Here is a 7,883-nt window from a genome sequence, read left to right as displayed (position 1 = left end):
TTTAAATTTAATTTAAAATTAAAATTAAAATTTTTTTTTAATACTTAACCGAAAAAAGTTAATAAAGAATCAAAATCCTTTAAAATATTTTTGAAGTTTGAAATACATATGCATTTCTTCATTATTCACGTCTTAAAAAGTTAACAAAATGCAAATAAATAACTTTAAACATCACTGTCAGTTTATACAAATTGTCTTTAAATTAAAAAAAAAATATATTTCAATTCAGTTAAAAATATTAGTATTCAATTATTAGCAACAAGCATTCTTATTCAACTCTAAAAATAGCAGAAGTTCTAAAAATTTACTTACTCGAGCATATGCACATACATACACACACACACACACAAACAAATAATCAAATTTCACCCAACGCAACCAAAATCCTCTTCAACTCTTCAAAACTCAATACTAAACAATTCTACAACAACCCAACCTCAACCGCCCCTACAAACTCACATTCGCATTTCCCATTCACAGTGCGCCTTCCCTTTCAGCTGCCACACTCTCTTCAACGAATTGAAAACACTCTTGGCGCCATTGGGGAGCTTGGGAAGAGCTAATCGATAAAACTTGACTAATTGGCAGGGCCAAAAGTGAAAATTTCTTAATTAACATGTTTCCTAGACAACAACAACAACAACTAAAACCATAGCAATTGTAATAAAAACAACAACATCAGCCTTGATTGCTAGCTACAAAACAACAACAACAGCAAAAATATTCTTGAAAACTTGAAACAAAAACAAGAAAATCCAACTTTTTTGACGCTTGTGTGTGTGTGCTTTCTGTGTATGTGTGTGTACGCGTGGAAAATCGGTTGCATTGGAACTTGCTGTCTTTAAAAACAATAAGAACGAATATTGGATGAGCGGAAGTGCAGACAAAGGCGAAGTTTAAAACAGCAAAAACAATTGACTGGAAATGATTTTCAACCTTTGCATGTTTGTATGTGTGCATGTGTTTGTGAAATTGCACAGCAGACTGCAAGTATGGAACAATATTACAACAATCACAAAAGGAAATTGGAATAATTATTGGAATTGTATTTCGCTTGAAATAATAGAAGAGGTTTGCCTTTGCGAGAGCAGAGCGCTTTTAGTCCAATTGAGCGGAGCAGAGTACACGTTATTAGACAAATTAAGTGTGAGCGTAGAATTCATAAGTGAATAAATGAATGAATGGCGAATGTGTGGAAAATACAGAAATTTGAAATCACAGTGGTTCGAAGAGGTTATACGAACAAAAATTATAAGAATGGGTAGCAAAATTGGATCAGTAAAGTAGTTTTTAGAATGAAGGTGATGCTCTGCGAAGTTTTCAAACATAAAAGTTATCCTTGGATAACATTATCTGGGTCCACTCACTGTCGCATCTTCGATGTGGTCTTGTAAAGCTTCTTTTACAGCCCCCGCTACTTTCTCTTTTGTTGTAAGTGAGCCGTGGTGTTATCTTTATTTCATGGTCAGCCATAGTTGCAGATATTTTAAGGATGCTCCTGAGTGCCTCGCAGAAACTGGCTTTTGCGAATCCCTTTGATCTTCTTAACATCCTTCATTATTTGCACGATACCTTTGCACTTTTCTAGGGATTCCTCTTCTGTCCGTCTCATTTGAGTAATCACTGGTTTCGGCGAGTTTGCCAGCCATTTCGAAAAGATGTAACTCTTACCTACTGAGATGGAAGAATACTGCCCACACCAGATTAGAGAAATGCTTGTTTTATTGAGGGCAAAGAGATCCCTAAACCTCTTGCCACCCACTTTGGCCCAAAAACATCACAGGGCAAGAGCTAATGGTAGACTAGAGCTGGAGGAACTCCCGCTAGACCCATCTATCCTGTAGCAAAACGTACCACGACCCTTTCTAATCATATTCATGGAGCCACTAAGGTACCTTTTTCTGCTACATCACCAGTTTTGAATTTGCCTGCAATTCCACTGCGGCCTGACAGCCACACTGAATGAAATAACACAATGCTTGATGTTGCTTAACTGACCTTGAACGTTTGTGTAGTTAGAACCGAGGGATTTCAGTCACTGCCTGCCAAAAATAGAGCAATGCTAAATAAGAATTCTTCTAACTCTACCGCGTAATAGTACTTCATCGGCTATCTGGAATGTCGTCTCCCTAAATGGCAAGAGACGGTTGGGAGAAGAGATGACATGATCCTGCAGTTAGCTAGCGATTCATTCGAGATATGCAGTCCGTAGTGCAAATTTTCCATTAGTTAATCTTATATTGAAATGACCATATACAAGTACCTCTAAAAGATAGTGGGTTTCATGGTATGATTTGGCAACAGATGTAATCCGAGAAGGCATCCTTTATAAACAAATATACAAAACTTGTAAAAACCTAAACATTCTAAGCTACTTCATTTCATTCTATGTGGTCCTCCTCACTCATTCATTTACCGCTCGTTTCAAGCACATAGCGGCACTTACACTCAAGTACAAATTTTCATTCGCTTTGTTCTTCGTTTAATGCATTTCCGTTATTTATCGATGTTCAACACCTGGCAAATGGTTTTTTAAGCTTACTTACTTACTTACTCGTTGTTATTTTTGTTTGTTGCAAATACAGTATACATACATATGTGTGAGAATATGTGATATGTGGCACTTTAGATCAAAGCATTTCTTCAACTAAGTGCCAAATGCAGTTAAACCTCATTTCCGTTTTTTGAGTGGAAAACAATTTAAATGCCTACTCTGCGCTTTCTTTTTGTTTTCAAATTTATTTTGCACTTGGAAGCGGAAGCATTAGAAAATGAATTTTCACGCTCTTGGATTTTTAAATTTTTTTTTTAATATTTGTTAATTATTTAAACGGTGGATTTTTGTAGATTGGATTACATACCAAATGAAAAATGTCTGGCTAGGGAGGCATGTATAGTATCGATCCATATAGAAAAACTGTTTTCTAATATCTCAGAACGCAAATGAGTTTCTGCAGACAATTAGAGCAGACCTCTATCCAGTTCCTTGCAGTTCGACCTCATAAGTTGGTCCATGCGGGTAGTAAATGGAACCTCATTCATGGACAATCCAAACTGCCAAAGCAAACATATTCAGTCTTCCAAAGATCAATTGGAAGAAAGGCTTTATATCTTGATAACAAAGATTTGAGACTGACGCTGAAGATATATTATGATCTATATCTCGAACCCACCAAATTTGTTTATGGTGGATTAACCTATCAGTCGCTTGCAGTTCAACAAGAAAATCGGTTATGTGATCTAAGAACAAACCAGACAATCCTTCGTAATTCTACTCTCGGCATGCTTTTTCATCCCGAAACTTCTTGTTTGTCTTATAGTTAATTAAGTCGGGCTTCATTATCTTAAGATATTATCACGACGCAATTTTTTCTCTGTCAAAAGAGACAAAGACAGGCTTCCAACTGATCAGAAAAGCTTTGCATTACTCTCCAGAGACTTAAATTCCTCTCTAAAGATATTTATACTGGATCTTTTCATCTATCAATCTATCCAATGGAGGTCTTAAGGAAGATTAACCTTTCAACAGCAGTTCAAACTATCAAACTATCCAGAAAAAGATATTTTTTGCAGATAAGCAATCAGATTCCATTACTGCCAATCGAAGCTATGTAACTTAATTTTGGGAACTCTTTCATATGCTGAAACCTATACCTTGTTCAGGACCCTGAAATTTATTTTAATGCGCATAGAGGTTTGGATTTTTCTCAAAGCTGAAGTTTGCCTTATAGATCATCAAATCGGACTTCATTATCTTAAGATATTATCACTACGGTGTCTTTGCTCTGTCGCTTCTGAAGATATTTAGACTGTGTTGCTGCATCTATCAATCTAACAAACGAAGGTTTTAAAGAATTTTGAATTTTCAATCACATTCCATTACTGGCAATCGAAGCTATGTAACTTAATTTTGGAAATCCTTTCGGATTCTGAAACTTCTTTTTGATCTTTGGATTAATATAGTCGTACTTTAATATCTCTAATTGATCCACGCTACATAACCTTAAATACAACTCAGTCTTTATAATCTTAAACTTCTTCAAGATTATGAAATTTCCTTCTATATACATTGAGGTTTGGATATTTCCAAGAGCATCTGGTTTGGAAAAATTTTTGTTAAGCTCCCAAAAGTATACAATATATATCCTACAGATATCAGAATTGGATATTTTACTCAAGTTCCCAACCACAAGAGGCTCAGGGACTATTGCAAGTAGTAAGTAGGGACTACTAAAGTAGATAAGTAGTATACCGTCCCTATTTCAAAGGCTTCTAAAGTTTGGTAATGCATTCTAATATAAGGTCTGGGCTATCATAAGCTATGCAATCCATTTATATAACCTCAGCTTTAATTTGAAATGCTTAATTCGTCGAGTTTCCTGCTTCATTTGGAGTTTTTGATTTCTGTTGTTGGAAACTAATGATTTGAGACTCGGAAGGCCTCTTCAACTTATTCTATTAAAATCTTAAAAATCTCAATACTTCTACAGCACGCTCTGTGAGTCGTGATTTTTTAATCATAAAGCCCTTTTAGCATTATGGAAGCATTTCATTTAAAATTAAGCACACTGGTGACACCTGTCTTAAACCAACAGCCAGCTCTTTGGACCTAATTAACCCAATGACTAATTAAGCTAAAAGCTAGCACTTTTAATGCCAAAGCAAGCGGAAATCCACTGAGATACCACAAATATAAATTGACTGATTAAGCGCGACGAAAGGCAATTGCAACCGTGCAAGCGCTGAGCAAAAAATGAAAAAAGTGCAGCGTTATTTTTTAAACGTCAAAAGGTTGGCGCAAAATGTGCTTAGAAAAATGTGTGGATTTCCATTGTCTGTGTGCATGTAAAAATCAACACTCCCTGGGGATCATTTCCAGGCATGCATTTGAATTTTTTCTATTTTTTTTCCACGCATATTAGCTACCCACTCAAAGTGGCTGGGTACCGCTGGCGCAAATTGCAAATTCACAAATGTGGTTTTGCGGTTTGAAAGCGCTGTGGCATATATTTACATATGTGTATCATTTGTCTATATATTTATATGTATACATGTGTACATATATTTTGCTTGTGTGATGTGTAGGTGTTACTTTTGTGCAGCCAATTGTCACTTTGCATCAAAATTCACACCTCAAAGTTGGCGCATCGCATGCATTCGTGTTTCACTGACATTTCAAAGAAAATTAAAAAAAAAATATATTTTTTTTTTTATTATTCTTCAGTTCATTGCACTTGTTTAGCACTTTGTCGTGCTCATGCTTATTATATGCTGGTTAATTAAAAATATTAAAAATGTCGCATGATTTTTTCTTTTATGCAATTTTCTTTAGTGTCAATGAACGCTTGAGGAAGTGTTCATAAAATATATTTTTTAATTTTTGATTAAAGGGTTGCTTTAATTTCGGTTTTTTTTTTTTTGTAATTTTCATTCATAATACATGCTCCAGTAACCTGATTTCAAGCCTATCTGCTAAGTGCAAAAATTTGTGCAAACATTGACATGCACTTAACAAATGATTGCAGAGGTTAGAAAGCTTCAATGCATACACTCCAGATAGCTGTCAGAATTAAATTTCTGTAATTTCAAGCTGTATTAAAATATGTTCGAAAATATTTTACATCACTTAAATACTTCTTTTTAGACAAAATTTTTCTTGCTGATAACATTATTTCTTTTTTTTTTTGACATATTGCAAATTTATTTTTTACAATATTTTTTTTATTTTTTTTTTTCTAACTTTGAACTCTTTTATAATATGTCAAAAAATATTATTGGAATACACCAATGTTACATTTGGTTTGGTTAAAAATATACTGCATCAGAAAAATATTACTTTTTTCAGTTAATGTTTTATAACACGACTTTTTTATATTTTGAAATTTTGAGCTCCTTTAATATGTGTCCAAAAATCATTACCCTACATGAATTTATAATTTTTCAATAAAAACTACTTGGCATCGTAAAACTATAATTTTTGATAATGACAAATTGTCAAATTTAATGACAAACTTTGAAATATTTATTTAATTTTAAATTCTTCCAAAATGTGTCTAAAATATTATTACGCTCTTAAAAATAAAATTTTTCGACAAAACTTGCTTAAAATATAAAAAAAAAAATTAATTTTATAGTCTCCGAAAGGTATACTCATCTTTTAGTCATATTCCGTTAATGCATACTTCACATTAGGCCAAATTTAATGACTACAGTGGCCTCCAAATAATACTTATTTTTCAACTTAAATGGTTAAGACTTTTGCCGAATTTTAATTTTTATAATTCCAAAAAAATTTTCATAAAATAATTTTATCAGTAATTTTTATAAATATACTAATATTCATAGTTTCATATAAATATTCCTTTGTCTATGCAAAAAGATATTGTCAAATTTTATGACAAAGTTTTTTTTATTGTAAGTGTCTCTGCTTTTTCCTAATTTACCCAAAACATCAAAGAATTACTCCTTTGGCTTACAATAAGCCAAATTCAATGACATAACAAATACTGCTTCAGTTTACAATATGTCAAATTTAATGACGTGACAAGTAATTGAATTGAAAATAAAATGGCATTTTAAATTATGGTGCCATTACTGACTTATATGGCAATTTTAGATTCTGTGTTGCCAATTAGCTTGAAAAATGTCAACTTCAAACTTCACTGTGAATGTCATTGAAACGACAAACATACATATGATTGTATCAATTTCGAAGAAAAAAACTCTCAAAACTACCGCTAAGTTTATATTAGGTTGGGGTTAGGTTAGGTTAGGCACCAAGTGCTTAAGTCTTGACCTAAGTTGTTTCCACTTTATCTTCTTCCATACAGCTTCTGTAAATGGCGTCTGGTGAGATTTCCAATCTCACAGCATGGACGCCATTAAAGCAATGGCCTGTTAAAACCCCTACATCTAGAGAGAGACTAGACTTACTGAGAGCTGGAGTTGATAGAGAGCTTCTATCAGTAAACCCCTGCACCAAACTTTCTCCCAAGCTTTGGCCCCATTCGTAAAAAAGCTCACTGTCCCTTTTCTCCAACGGCTTATTCCCACCCACGTCTATCATCCAAGTTGTTCGTTATGAAGACAAAGTTTGAGAGGTTATCCGACTGCTCAGATACGTGTTCGTTTAAGAATCCAGATTCCCTGAGTCTGCTAATAACTTTCGCAGCCTTTTACCTTCCGACGTTGTCTACGGGCACTATGTGCAAGAAGGCGTTAAGTGGACCTTACTGCGCCACACATGCTGATAAGCGCTTACCGTTGATCGTTAAAATGTGGGGGAAGAAGGTCAGACCTTCTATACACGATTTTTTCGCTCGTTTAGTTATTTTAATATTTTTATTAATTTCTGTTGCATATGTCTCTTAAACCAAGCTTTATATAATATTTTACACAAATGTATTTTTTCATCAATAAATTTTACACTCTCTAACTACTTTAAATCATTCACATACATATACTATATATGGACATATGTATGCATATATGTGTTTGTGCGAAATTTTTTCTCCTCTAATGCATTTGATTATTTATTGCTTTGCTTGGTAATCTAATACACGAGCAATAATTGCCTTTTTAACGCCATAATTAACAATTCAGCAATTAAGTGCTTATTAAATTATTGCGTTGGCATTCCGCAAAAATATTTGAAAATAAAATGCGCTCAATTTATTTCTGTCTATGTAAGCTTACAGTGAGTGTGCAAAAAATGTTATTGTTTTATAAATTATAAAATTAGTGAAGCACATCCCGTGCTATTTGGTTTCATAGAACAACATGTTAGTGATTTTATGAAATTTTATAAAACTTTCCTGGGAAAATAAAATAAATATATATATTTTTTTAATTTTTCATATATTTGTTTTGTTAATTTTTATTTA

Source organism: Bactrocera latifrons, unplaced genomic scaffold (genome assembly GCF_001853355.1).
Source record: "Bactrocera latifrons isolate USDA-ARS-PBARC rearing strain unplaced genomic scaffold, ASM185335v1 scaffold_324, whole genome shotgun sequence".
Classification (NCBI taxonomy): Eukaryota; Metazoa; Arthropoda; class Insecta; order Diptera; family Tephritidae; genus Bactrocera; species Bactrocera latifrons.
Note: the sequence above shows the minus strand (reverse complement) of the source record.